The following is a 14,732-nucleotide window of genomic DNA, read 5'->3' on the forward strand; positions in this document are numbered from 1 at the left end:
CTGAGCGACTGAACAACAGCAAATGAAGAATTTAGGGAAATAAAATCACTTTATTCTAGAGAAATTAAAAAATAATAGATAATGAAGCTTAACAAAATACTTAAATAGAAAACAAATGTAATACTGAAAATCAACAAAGGCAAATACGTGTTCCTTGAAAAGACTAAAAATTCTGACAACTTTTTTTTTCTTTACTGAAGTTTAGCTGATTTACAATGTCATGTTAGTTTCAGGTATACAACACAACGATTGAGTTATATATTCTTTTTCAGATCTTTCCCCCTTGTATTGTTGTTGATCAGTCACCCAGTCAACTCTTTGCAACCCCATGGACTGCAGCACTCTGGACCTCTGTGTCCCTCTCCCAGAGTTTGCTCAAACTCAAGCTCATTGAATTGGAGATGCCATCTAACCATCTCATCCTCAGTCATCCCCGTCTCCTCCTGCCTTCAGTCTGTCCCAGCATCAGGGTCTTTTCCAATGAGTCAGTTCTTTGCATCAGGTGACCAAAGTATTGGAGTTTTAGCTTCAGCATCAGTCCTTCCAATGAATATTCAGGACTGATTTTCTTGAGGATGGACTGATTTTTTTCAGTCCAAGGGAGTCTCAAGAGTCTTCTCCAACATTACAGTTCAAAAGCATCAATTCTTCAGCGCTCAGCTTTCTTAATGGTCCAACTCTCACATTCATACATGACTAAGGGGAAAACCATAGCTTTGTCTAGATGGACCTTTGTTGGCAAAGTACTGTCTCTGCTTTTTAATATGCTGTCTAGGTTGGCCATAGCTTTTCTTCCAGGAAGCAAACATCTTTTAATTTCATAGCTGCAGTCACGATCTGCAGTGATTTTGGAGCCCAAGAAAATAAAGTCTCTCACTGTTTCCATTGTTTCCCCATCTATTTGCCATGAAGTGATGGGACTGGATGCCATGATCTTCGTTTTCTGAATGTTGAATTTTAAGCCAACTTTTTCACTTTCCTCTTTCACTTTCATCAAAAGGCTCTTTAGTTCCTCTTTGCTTTCTCCCATAAGGGTGGTGTCATCTGCATATCAGAGGTTATGGATATTTCTCCCAGCAATCTTGATTCCAGCTTGTGCTTCATCCAGTCTGGCATTTTGCATGATGTACTCTGCATATAAGTTAAATAAGCTGGGTGACAATATACAGCCTTGATGTACTCCTTTCCCAATTTGGAACCAGTCTGTTGTTCCATGTCCAATTCTAATCGTTGCTTCTTGACCTGCATACAGATTACTCAGAAGGCAGTAAAGGTGGTCTGGTATTCTGATCTCTTTAAGAATTTTCCACAGTTTGATTTTGATCCACACAGTCACAGGCTTTGGTGTAGTTAATGAAGCAGAAGTAAATGTTTTTCTGGAACTCTCTTGCTTTTTCTGTAATCCAGCAGACGTTGGCAATTTGATTTCTGGTTCCTCTGCCTTTTCTAAATCCAGCTTGAACAGCTGAAATTTCTCGGTTCACATACTGTTGAAGCCTTGCTTGGAGAATTTGAGAATTATGGGAAGACCATAGCCTTGACTATATGGACCTTTGTCAGCAGGGTGATGTCTCTGCTTTTCAACACACTGTCTTGGTTTGCCACAGCTTTCCTGCCAAATAGGTTATTAGAAAATATTGAGTATACTTTCTTGTGCTATATAGTAGGTCCTTGTTGGTTATCTGTTTTACATATTTGATATTTTTATTCAGTTGTGAAGTCATATCCAACTCTTTGCAACTCCATGGACTGCAGCATACCAGACTTCTCTGTCCCTTACCATCTCCCAGAGTTTATCCAAGTTTATGTCCATTGCATCATTGATGCCATCCAACTCTCTCATCCTCTATAACCCTCTTCTCCTTCTGACTTCAGTCTTTTCCAGCATCAGGGTCTTCTCCAGTGAGTCAACTCTTTGCATCAGGTGGCCAAAGTGTTAGAGCTTCAGCTTTAGCATCAGTCCTACCAATGACTATTCAAGGTTGAGTTCCTTTAAGATTGACTGGATTGATCTCCTTTCTGTCCAAGGGACTATCAGGAGTCTTCTCTGGCACCACAGTTCAAAAGCATCAATTCTTCAGCACTCTGCCTTCTTTCTGGCTCACAACTGTGCATGACTACTGGAAAGACCATAGCCTTGACTACACAGTCCTTTGTGAGCAAACTGATGTCATTGCTTTTTAACACACTATTTAACACATTTGTCAACGCTTTCCTGCCAGGAAGAGATCATCTTCTAATTTCATGACTGCAGTTGCTATCTGCAGTGATTTTAGAGCCCAGGAAGAAGAAATTTTAGAGCCTTCACCATTTTCTCTTCTATTTGCAATGAAGTGATGGGGCTGGATGCTATGATCTTAATTTTTTTTTTTTTTATGTATTTAGTTTTAAGCCAGCTTTTTCAATCCCTTCCCTCACCCTCATCAAGAATTTCAGTCCCTCTTCACTTTCTGCCATTAGAATGGTATCACCCCCATCTGAGTTTGTTAATATTTCTCCCAGCAATCTTGATTCCAGCTTGTAATTCATCCAGCCTGGCATTTCTCATGATGTGCTCTGTGTATAAGTTAAAAAAACCAGGGTGACAATAAACAGCCTTGTACTTCTTTCTAAATCCTGAACTGTTAAGTTTTTACATACAATGTTCTAACTGTTGCTTCTTGACCAGCATACAGGATTCTCAGGAGACAGGTAAAATAATCTGGAATTCTCATCTCTTTAAGAGCTTTCCACAGTTTGTTATGATCCATACAGTCTAGGCTTTAGTCAATGAAACAAAAGTAGATGTTTTTCTGGAATTCCCTTGCTTTCTCTGTGATCCAGTAAATGTTGTCAATTTAATCTCTGATTCCTTTGCCTTTTCTCAACACAGCTTGGACATCTGGAAGTTCTTGGGTCACATAATGCTGAAGCCTAGCATGCAGGATTTTGAGCATGACCTTACTAACATGGGAGGTAAGCTACAGCCAGCTCAAGGTCTTGTTTTTGCTAACTGTATACAGCTTCTCCATTACAAAGAATGTTATCAACCTGATTTCTATATTGACCATTTGATGATGTCCATGTGTAAAGCTGTCTCTTGTGTTGTTGAAAAAGAGTGTTTGCTATGACCAGTGCGTTCTCTTGACAAAACTCTTTTAGCCTTTGCCCTGCTTCATTTTGTACTCCAAAGTCAAACTTGCATGTTACTCCAGGTATCTATTGACTTCCTGCTTTTGCATTCCTGTCCTCTATGATGAAAAGGACATCTTTTTTGTGTGTGTTAGTTCTAGAAGATCATGTAGGTTTTTACAGAACTATTCAATTTAAGCTTCTTTGGCATTTGTGGTTGGGGCATAGACTTGGATTGCTGTGATATTGAATGATTTGCCTTGGAAACAAGCAGAGATCATTCTGTCGTTTTTGAGATTACACCCAAGTACTGCATTTCGGACTCTCTGGTTGATTATGAGATTCTTCTAAGGGATTCTTGACCACAGTAGTAGATAATAATGGTCATCTGAATTAAATTCATCCATTCCCGTTCATTTTAGTTAAGTGATTCCTAAGATGTTGATGTTTACTCTTTCCATCTCCTGCTTGATCACATCCAATTTACCTTGATTTTTGGACCTAACGTTCCAGGTTCCTATGCAATACTATTCTTTACAGCATCAGATTTTACTTTCATCACCAGACACATCCACAACAGAGTGTCATTTCTGCTTTGGCCCAGCCAGTTCATTCTTTCTGGGGCTAATGGTAGTTGTCCTCTCCCCAGTAGCATATTGGACACCTTCTGACCTGGAAGGCTTCTCTTTTGGTGTCATATCTTTTTGCCTTTTAATACAGTTCATGGGGTTCTCACGGTAAGTATACTGGGGTGTTTGCCATTCCCCCCTCCAGTGGATCACATTTTGTCAGAACTCTCCACTATGACCCATCAGTCTTGAGTGGCCTGCATGGCTTGGCTCATAGCTTCATTGAGTTATGTGAGCCCCTTTACCACAACAAGGCAGTGATCCATGAAGGGGATTTTATATATAGTAGTGTGTATATGTTAATTGCAAATTCCTAATTGATCCTTCCCTGCTCTTCCCCTTCAGTAACCATAAGTTTGTTTTCTATGTCCCTGAGTCTATTTGTGTTTTGTAAATAAGATCATTTATAAATTTTTTTGGATTCTACATATAAATGATATCATATGATATTTGTCTTTGTCTTGGTTACTTCATTTAGTATGATAATCTCTAGGTTTATCCATGTTGCTGCAAATGGCATTATCTGATTTTTAATATTTTATGACTGAATAATATTTTATTGTATATATGCACTACATCTTTATCCATTCATCTGTCAAAGAATATTTAGATTGCTTCCATATTTTTGCTATTGTAAATAGTGCTGCCTTGAATATTGGGGTGTATTTATCTTTTCAAATTATAGTTTTCTCCAGATATCCTGATAAACTTCTGATAGAACTGATCAAACACCTACCATCTCCCCCACAGCACACACAAATTACTAAAGTCAGGAATGAAACAATGGTTGTCACCACAAATTCTCCAGATAATAGCAGGTCAAAGAATAGATGTGGCAAAAAACTTTGAAAACTTATATAAAATGAAAAAAGTCCTGGATAAACAACACCTTAGAATAAATAACACACACACACACACAAAATAGAAAATCCAAACAATGCAATATAATTATAAAAATTGAGAACTTATCATAGAGGAAACTCCAGGCCTGGTTTAGCTCCCAGGTGAATTCTTGGAACTATGTACTGAAAATATAACACCAATCTAGTCAACCATTTTTTCCCACAAGATATACAAGGATGAAATAAAATATAAAAACTTTTCCAGATAATAGAAAAAGGGTAAACACTTTCCAACTAGTTTTATGAGTCTGGTTCAAACTTGATACCAGTAGGTAAAAGAGGAGAAAAGTTTAGGTCACTCACTCTTTATGACTATAGATACAAATTATAAAAATATTAACATATTATATTAAGCAAGATATTAAAAAGAGCATAAAGAAATAATAAAGTGGAATTTACTCCAGAAATCCAAGTATGGCTTTATATTCAAAATTTATCAATTTATTTCAACACATTAACATAAAATAAGAAAAAATATATGAATAATTCAATAGATGCAGAAAAAGCGTTTGATAAAAATCAACACCCATTCATGATAAAAAGTCTAAGCAATTTAGGAATATAAGAAATGACCTAATCATATCAAGTAGTATGCATAAGAAGTGTTAGTCACTCAGTTATGTCCGAGTCTTTGAGACCCCAAGAACTATAACCTGCCAAGCTCCCCTGGCCGTGGAATTCTCCAGGGAAGAACACTGGAGTGAGTAGCAATTCCCTTCACCAAGGAATCTTTCCAACCCAGGTATCAAACCCAGGTCTCCTACACTGCAGGCAGATGCTTTACCATCTGAGTCACCAGGAAAGCAGATTTAGTATGTAGCAGATGTCATGTTTAATAAAAGAACAAAAGACTTCCCCTAACATTTGGGTACAAGAAAAGGGAGAGACTTCTAGTTAGTTCTATCCTGAAAGTCCTCGCTACTGAGAGAGGAAAGGAAAAATGAATACCATATATAGTGAGGAAAAGAAAGATATGAAACAATCATTATATGCAGTTAACATGAGTGTGTACCTAAAAATGCAAAACAATCTACAGACATGTTCTATAGTCAGTAATCTACAGATAAGCTCTATAGATTAAACGAAATTTCATTCAAATTCTCAGCTGGTTGTCTTAGTGCAAATTGATAAGTCTAAAACTTACATATAAATTGAGGGCTACAAAGTTAACAGTACTTTGAAAGAAAAACAAAGCAGCAGATATTAAGACATTGTCTACCAGATATTAATAGTGTAATATCCAAACTCAGAAATTAATACAATGTGAAATTGGTGCCAAGGAAAGCATGTCTATGAAACAGATCTATGAAACAGAATAAAGTCTAGAAACAGACATATTATTCTGACATATTATTATTATTTTTTTTTTTTTTAGTTTTCTGGTTTTTTTTTTAATTTAATTTTATTTTTAAACTTTACAATATTGTATTAGTTTTGCCAAATATCGAAATGAATCCGCCACAGGTATACATTTGTTCCCCATCCTGAACCCTCTTCCCTCCTCCCTCCCTATACCATCCCTCTGGGTCGTCCCAGTGCACCAGCCCCAAGCATCCAGTACCGTGCATCAAACCTGGGCTGGTGACTCGTTTCATACATGATATTATACATGTGTCAATGCCATTCTCCCAAATCTTCCCACCCTCTCCCTCTCCAACAGAGTCCATAAGACTGATCTATACATCAGTGTCTCTTTTGCTGTCTCGTACACAGGGTTATTGTTACCATCTTTCTAAATGCCATATATATGCGTTAGTATACTGTATTGGTGTTTTTCTTTCTGGCTTACTTCACTCTGTATAATAGGCTCCAGTTTCATCCACCTCATTAGAACGGATTCAAATGTATTCTTTTTAATGGCGAAGTAATTGACATATTATTAAGTGATATATGGCAATTATATTTCTCTAGTGCCAGAAAGGAAGGATGAACTTTTCAGTAAGTGTTGCTTTTGATATCAGATGAGAAAAATCTGGATTCTTACTTCACACACAATACACACACCCACACACACACACACACAACATGAATTCGAAGATAATTGAAACCTAAAGAATAAACCCTCCAAAAGTATAAATAGAAGAATAAGCTCATCACTTTATAGATAGCAAATAGAACAGAAAACTTTAATTTAAAAGAGAGATCAATTATTAAACTTCATTTAAAAATCAAGACCATCTTTTTATCCAAAGGCACCACAAAAGCAAGTTACAGAGTAGGAGAAAACATGTGTAAAACTTATATTTAATAAAGGCCCTGAATCTAGAATATATAAAGAATTCTTTAAATCAGTAGATACATGACAGAACCTCATTCCCTACCTTCTTTGGGCAAATGACTTGAATAAGCACTTGATAAATGTGGATATTCAAATAACTAATAAATAGGGGATTTCCCTAGTGATCCAGTGGTTAAGACTTCACTTTCCAATGCAGGGAGTATGGGTTCGATTCCTGCTTGGGGAGCTAAGATCCAATATGCCTTATGGCCAAAAAACCAAAACAAAAAAAAAACAGAAGCAATATTTTAACAGATTCAATAAAGACATTAAAAATGGTCCACATTAAAAAATCTAAAAAAAGCAAACAACTAATAAGCATATCGATACAACAGAATACTATATACCAACAGAAATATATGAAATATCATTACACAAAGCAATATGGATTAATCTCACAAACACAATTTAAAGCAATAGAAACAAGCAGCAAAAGGCACATGCTACATAATTGCAATTATGTAAAGTTCAAAATAAAACTAATCTGAAGTGATAGAAGTCATTACACTGGTTATCCCTGGAGAGATAATAGTGTTAATGTTTATGTCCTATGTGGGTGGTTTCTCTGGTGACTTTATTTTTTACAAATTCACCAAACTGTTTATGTATTGTTCTCTATGTGTATTTTCTTTATAATATATGTATTTTTCTCTATAATATGCATAAATATCTTACTTCAAACTGTTTAGAAAACAGGGCAGAAAGATGAGGTGTCTGGAAATAAAAGTGCAACTTGAAGACTAAATTTTGAAGAAGGAAAATTAGCTCATACTTAGAGAATTGAAAACACAATTTTTTTGTAGCAGATGTAGCAGAAAGAAAGGATGTTGAAGTCAAAGGGCAAGAAACATGGTGGCTGAATCATAAAAGAACGGATCTATGGAAGAATCCCTGAAAAAAAGAAAAAAACTAGAATACTCAGTTCTGAAACAAACTGGTAAATATACAATAGCATCTTCCAATTCTTAGGTAGGATGATTATTTTTCAATGTACTCCCAATAACCCAGTGGAGTGCGTTATGTGCTGTGACTGTGCAATTTTTGTTTAATTACCAGTAGGGCAGTTTTGTTTAAAAGACTTGTATGGAGCCAATTGGGGGAGGAAGGCAACTCCTAACCACATCTCCCACATTCCTGGACCTTGACCTCCAACTTTAACATTTAAGCTACTTCTATTCTAGACAGATATATGTATTACTGTGGGCAAGAATCCCACAGAAGAAATGGAGTAGCCCTCATAGTCAACAGAGTCTGAAATGCAGTACTTGGGTGCAATCTCAAAAATGACAGAATGATTTCTGCTTGTTTCTGAAGCAGACCATTCAGTATCACAGTTGTCCAAGTCTATGCCCCAACCACTAATGCCAAAGAAACTGAATGGTTCTATTAGGACCTACAAGACCTTCTAGAACTAACATCCAAAAAAGGTGTCCTTTTCATCACAGGGGACTAGAATGCAAAAGTAAGATGTCAAGCAATACCTGGAGTAACAGGCAAGTTTGGCTTCAGAGTATAAAGTGAAGCAGGGCAAAAGCTCGAAATTTTGCCAAGAGAATGCACTGGTCATGCCAAACACTCTGTTCCAACAACACAAGAGACAACTCTACACATGGACATCACCAGATGGTCAATACTGAAATCAGACTGATTATATTCTTTACAGCTGAAGATGGAGATGCTCTATACAGTCAGCAAAAACAAGACTGGGAGCTGACTGTGGCTCAGATCATGAACTCTTTATTGCAAAATCCAGGCTTAAATTTAGGAAAGTAGGGAAAACCACTAGACCATTCAGGTATGACCTAAATCAAATCCCTTATGATTATACAGTGGAAGTGACAAATAGATTCAAGGGATTAGATCTGATAGAGTGTCTGAAGAACTATAGACAGAGATTCATAACATTGTACAGGAGATGTTGATCAAAACCATCCCCAAGAAGAAGAAACACAAAAAGGCAAAATGGTTGTCTGGGGAGGCCTTACAAAAGCTAAGAAAAGAAGAGATGTGAAAGGCAAAGGAGAAAAGGAAAGATATATCCATCTGAATTCAGAGTTCCAAGGAGTAGCAAGGAGAGGTAAGAAAGCCTTCCTCATTGATTAATGCAAAGAAATAGAGGAAAACAATAGAATTGGAAAGACAAGAAATCCTTTCAAGAAAATTAGAGATAGCAAGGGAACATCTCATGCAAAGATGGACTCAATAAAGGACAGAATGAGGACCTAGCAGAAACAGAAGATATTAAGAAGAGGTGACAAGAATACACAGAAGAACTATACAAAAAAGATCTTAATGACCCAGATAACCATGAGGGTGTGATCACTCACCTAGAGCCACACATCCTGGAGTGCAAAGTCAAGTGGCCTTAGGGAAGCATCAGCATGACCAAAGCTAGTGGAGGTGATAGAATTCCAGCTGAGCTATTTAAAATCCTAAAAGGTGATGCTGTGAAAGTGCTTCACTCAATATGCCATCAAGGTTGGAAAACTCAGCAGTGGCCACAGGACTGGAAAGGGTCAGTTTTCATTCCAATTCCAAAGAAAGGCAATGCCAAAGAACGCTCAAACTACCACACAATTGCACTCATCCACAATGCTAGCAAAGTAATGCTCAAAACTCTCTAAATTAGGCTAAGCTGGATTTAGAAAAGACAGAGGAACCAGAGATCAAATTGCCAACATCCACTGAGTCATGGTAAAAGCGAGAGATTCCAGAATACCATGTATTTCTTCATTGACTAGGCCTTTGACTATGTGGATCACAACAAACTGTGGACAGTTCTTAAAGAGATGAGAATACCAGATCACCTTAACTGCCTCCTGATAAATTTGTATGCAAGTCAAGAAGCAACTGTTAGAGCCAGGTATGCGAGAAACGGACTGGTTCCAAATTGGGTAGGGAATATGTTAAAGCTGTATATTGTCACCTTGCTTATTTAACATATATGCAGAGTACCTCATGTGAAATGCCAGGCTGGATGAAGCACAAGCCACAATCAAGATTGCAGGGAGAAATATACATAACCTCCGATATGCAGATGACACCCCTCCCCCCCTTATGGCAGAAAACAAAGAGGAACTAAAGAGCCTCTTGATGAAAGTGAAAGAGGAGAGTGAAAAAGCTGTCTTAAAACTCAACATTCAAAAAACAAAGATCATTCCACCCGGTCCCATCACTTCATGGCAAGTAGCTGGGGAAGCAATGGAAACAGTGACAGACTTTATTTCTTGAGCTGCAAAATCACTGCGGATCGTGACTGCAGCTATGAAATTAAAGGACGTTTGCTACTTTGAAGAAAAGCTATGACAAACCTAGACAGTGTATTGAAAAGCAAAGACATTACCAACAAAAATCCATCTAGTCAAAGCTATGGTTTTTCCATTAGTCATGTATGGATGTGAGAGTTCGACCATAAGAAAACCTGAGTGATAAAAAATTGATTGTTTTGAACTTTGTTGTTGGAGAAGACTCTTGAGAGTCCTTTGAACAGCAAGAAGATCAAATCAGTCAATCTTAAAGGAAATCAACCCTGAATACTCATTAGAAGGACTGATGCTGACTGAAGCTCCAATACTTTGGCCACCTCATGAGAAGAACTGATACATTGGAAAAGACCCTGATGCTGGAAAGATTGAAGGCAGGAGGAGAAGGGGACGACAGAGGATAAGATAGTTGGATGGCATCACTGACTCGATGGACGTGAGTTTGAGCAAGCTCAGGGAGATGGTGATGGACAGGGAACCCTGGTGTGCTGCAGTCCATGGGATGCCAAAGAGTCAGACACAACTGAGGGACTGAGCTGAACTGAACTGAACTCTAGAGGGAGGAGCAAGATTCAAGAGACTAAATAAAATGGAAGACTTACATCACTTTAGTTTTTTGTCCACTGCATAATCAGTTTTACATTGTGGATCATCCTTTTTTATTTTTCAGTAATCTATTTAGTATACTTGTCATTGCATCAGATTTAAATAATATGATTTACAAAGAAGAAGTATCAACATTAAATTCCTATGAATTCATTCTATATTATGAATGAGCAGTCACTGTATTTTGTTTATAGGCACAATGACAATGCTGTGAGTTGAAGAAAATGGATAATGGATACACAGTTAATCTCATATATCCTCTTTTCCCGTAATTCCTTAAGCAGTTAAATATGAACTCATTAACTGTGTACGTATATTCAACCATTGAGTTTAGTCACCTGCTTGATTATTCTGGTGGGAGTTTTATTAATTGGTTCTGTAGAGGTCACTCAACCATTTCTTCCTCCCCATCTATTGTTTGACTGTAAGTTCATTTCTCCATATTTGCCAAGGCACCACAGCCATTATCCTTTCAAATGGGAGAAATTCGTATCGGTGTTTTAGGTTGATTCAATTTTTTTGAGTGTAATTTTACACCAGTAAATGTTTACTCCCTTTTGTGTTATGTTCAACTTCTAATTTGCTCTCAATCACTAAAGTTTATATAGTCATTATAAAAATACAAAAGTAGGTAAAATAAGAAATGAGGTTTCCCTTATCTTTATTCCCTGAAATCCTTCAGAAATAATAATGACTTCCAGCCTAGACTATTTTTTTTTTGTTAGTAATGTTTCTGACGAAAGCTAACCCTCAATATGAAAATAAGTGCAAAATTTAAAGTCCAACTTAAAACAATCTTAGGTCATCCGTTTTATTATTACATGTGTTAAGAAGTGGGAATCTGACATTCAGATCTGATGCTTTTCTTTGTAGATGAGTAACCAAGAATGAGAACTGGGATTATGGATTGTTTGAGAAAAAATAAAAAATTGCAACCAAAAATAATGTTAGTATTCATAGATATTTGTTGAAATGCTTCACAGGCCCAGAATTTTCATATTTCCCTCAAACAATGCCTCTCTATCTGTATCTTCTAAACTTCAGCGGAACATCTATCTTGATTGATGACTTCTTCAGACAGCTCCTCTATAAATCTTAAAACTTTGCATTTCTTTTTCACTTGCCCGTAAGCTCCTTTAGGCAAAGACTGCATTATTATTCATTTTTATCTGTGCAGCTTAGCATTATGTCTGGCACTTGGTAGGGATTGGATTAATAAATCCAGTCCTTGTTAAAAAAAAAAAAAGTAGGAGAGATATCTTTAGATTCAATTGAAAGTAATCTTGAGCTGTATATAGGAGTAAGATAATTAAATCACTGCTTTTGAGATGCTAAGTGGCTGTTCATGCTCTCACTTGTTCCTTCAACAAACATCCTCAGAACTTATATGTGTAAAAGACTTTCTAAGCAGCAAATCAGACCCTAGAAAAGAGAACTGAGTTAACTTAATCTAAATAACTATTGTTAAAAGTGATCAAACTATATTGCACATTCAGTGTTCTTTGAACATGCCAGAATTCCTGTGTTTGAATTATGGGAGTAGTAGTTTTAGATTAATTTTCAGTTTAAACTCAGTTTTCAATTTGTACTCTCTATGGATGAAACATGTCAGAACACATTAGAGCAACTACTCAGATGTCACCTTTACACCAGACTTCTTGCCTTCTCAATCACATTTTGGATATTAAAATTATGTATACGATTTTCTTATTCATTTACTTTATTCATTTTGACATCCAAATTTGGAAAAAAGGCATGTATTTGCAAGTAGCTTTAATAAAATTACTGGTTTTCTCAGAAGATGTGTGAATATTGTTGTTTACCTCCAGTGTTCCAAATCCTAATGAAAATGCCCTACACACTTGTCATATTTTATATTTATTAATGCAGTAAATGGGCCCCAAAGCAATTCTACAAAAGTGTGAAGTGACACATTAGTAACTTGGCATGTCTTTTTGACATAGCCTTAATTGTTTGAAAAGTTAAATATTCAGTCAATCACCCCAAAAGTAAGCTCTGTACTATTTTTTACACTAAAGTGATTTTATTTTAACTCAGATTCAATTGATTATAAAGCTTTAGAAAATAAAACAGATCATTCTATAAACTTAAAGAACAAATTATAATTAGTTATTAATTTTCATTCAATTCATTGAATAGTTATTGAGAAAATCCTTCAGTAGAATTTCAACAAGCTATATGGCAGAGAGGGAGAAATATAAGTAAAGGCAAGAAAACTGAGAATATTTGAGGGCAGCGTGTGGTCTATGTGTTGGATGCTATAGACAGGAGGTAGAAGGTGGTTTGGGTTATATTATGCAGAGCCTTTAACTAATAAGAGTTTGTCTTCATTTCTTAAGCAATTTAAAACCATGGAAAAATTCTTCTATAGAGGAGTGACACCCTTGGAGACGTTAAGACAATTAATCTGCAAACAGTGTTGAATCCAGGCCACTGGTGTTGGAGAAACTGGGGTAAAGAAGATCTCAAAGAGGTAATTATAACACAATTCAATGCATTTTATTCAATTTCTATTGGATTTGTGCCTAATTGTATTTCTGGTGAACCATAGTAATATGCTTCTCCTAAAAACACAAGTATTTCAGATTTGTGTTAAAGTCAAATCTACTTAGCTTCTATTATATTCACATATAATATCTCATTAAATCCCTAAAAGAGATTTTGCTGATGAGGAAACTGAGAATTAGAAAAGATAACTTTTTCAAGATCAGACAGATAATAAGCCCTGAATGCTTAGAGAAGAAGAGAGAGTGAAATTAAATCAGCAGTTTCAGGAAAAATAATCCAAGGAAAATATACTGCATAGGTCAGAGGTAAGACCACAAATAAACAGGCCACTGCAATCATTTCTGTTTGTTAATGACAGAAATGAATTAACATATATTTACTGGTCTTAGAGTGTTGAGCGTTCCTTCTAGTCTCTAGGTAGTAAAGAAATATAACAAAAAATTCCATACATTTCAACCACTTTATTTTCTATGTGTTTGTTGCTATTGTTCTGTGTTTATTTGCCTGTTTAACTTGTGGCGAAGGGAGAAAGATGCCTATAAAGAATCTATTATCTAAGTTGCTGACTGGCCTATAGCTTATTTTAAGTTCCCTTAGTCAGGAATAACATTGTGTTGTTCTCTCTGCCCTTTTACAACAAGTAGGAATACACACATACTATTTCTCTCTACAATATAAATGCACTCTGTTAGAGTCATACCTTTAAAATGGTTTCTATAAATTTAAAAAATGAATCCAAGTGAAATATTAGGAAGTTAGATATTCCAGCCATGCTGAGTTTTGCGTTATACCACTGAAAGTCAGTATTTATCAATTAAAGTTTAAGGTTTAAAAACAGAAGAATGGATTCTGAATTAATGACCCTTCTAAATCAAACAGGTAAAACTTAAACGCTTTGCCATTTATTGCATAGGTGAATTTTTTTCACCAGGTCGACTACATGTTTTGATCAACTAAACCTACACATTTTTCTTACCTTGGGTTAAATCACAGTTCTGCTTTGCTTTCAACAAGCTTGCTTATTTATAAATCAGAACTAATCCAGGTAAAATGATGACATAAATAAATGTCAGTAGGAAGGAGCTAATTGGGTATGCCACAAGGGTAGGACTAGTACTCTGAAAGTAACAGCACTTTGGAATATGAAAGATGACGTCGATGCAGAATTTATACTTTAGTCCCCTTATCCGCCCCCCGCCCCCAATCACATTTCTTGTGCAAGGGTGCCTATTGGCCAAAGGAAAGTTGAGTGAATCAGGCCTTAAATTACTGCACCTAGTAATTGTTGACATATGTGTACTTTACAGTGCTAATTTATCTCACCATGGACCCAGTGTTTACGAACACACAAAAGCAGATTTATAGTATGTGAGATTAAGAACATTTAAATTCTTTATTTTTAGATTTTTACGTT

At 36.2% G+C, this 14,732-nt stretch overlaps 1 long non-coding RNA gene across 3 annotated transcripts in view; it reads left to right on the forward strand.

Moving 5' to 3' along the window:
- The window catches only part of LOC132343225 (uncharacterized), a 268,200-nt gene that overhangs the window by 160,848 nt on the left and 92,620 nt on the right, over positions 1 to 14,732 (forward strand). For all 3 annotated transcript variants that reach the window (XR_009491952.1, XR_009491950.1, XR_009491951.1), the window contains exons 4-5: positions 2,873 to 2,955; positions 13,150 to 13,283. This is a non-coding gene — a long non-coding RNA (uncharacterized lncRNA). The remainder of the gene's footprint in view (positions 1 to 2,872; positions 2,956 to 13,149; positions 13,284 to 14,732) is intronic.

This window comes from Bos taurus, chromosome 20 (assembly GCF_002263795.3).
Source record: "Bos taurus isolate L1 Dominette 01449 registration number 42190680 breed Hereford chromosome 20, ARS-UCD2.0, whole genome shotgun sequence".
NCBI lineage: Eukaryota > Metazoa > Chordata > Mammalia > Artiodactyla > Bovidae > Bos > Bos taurus.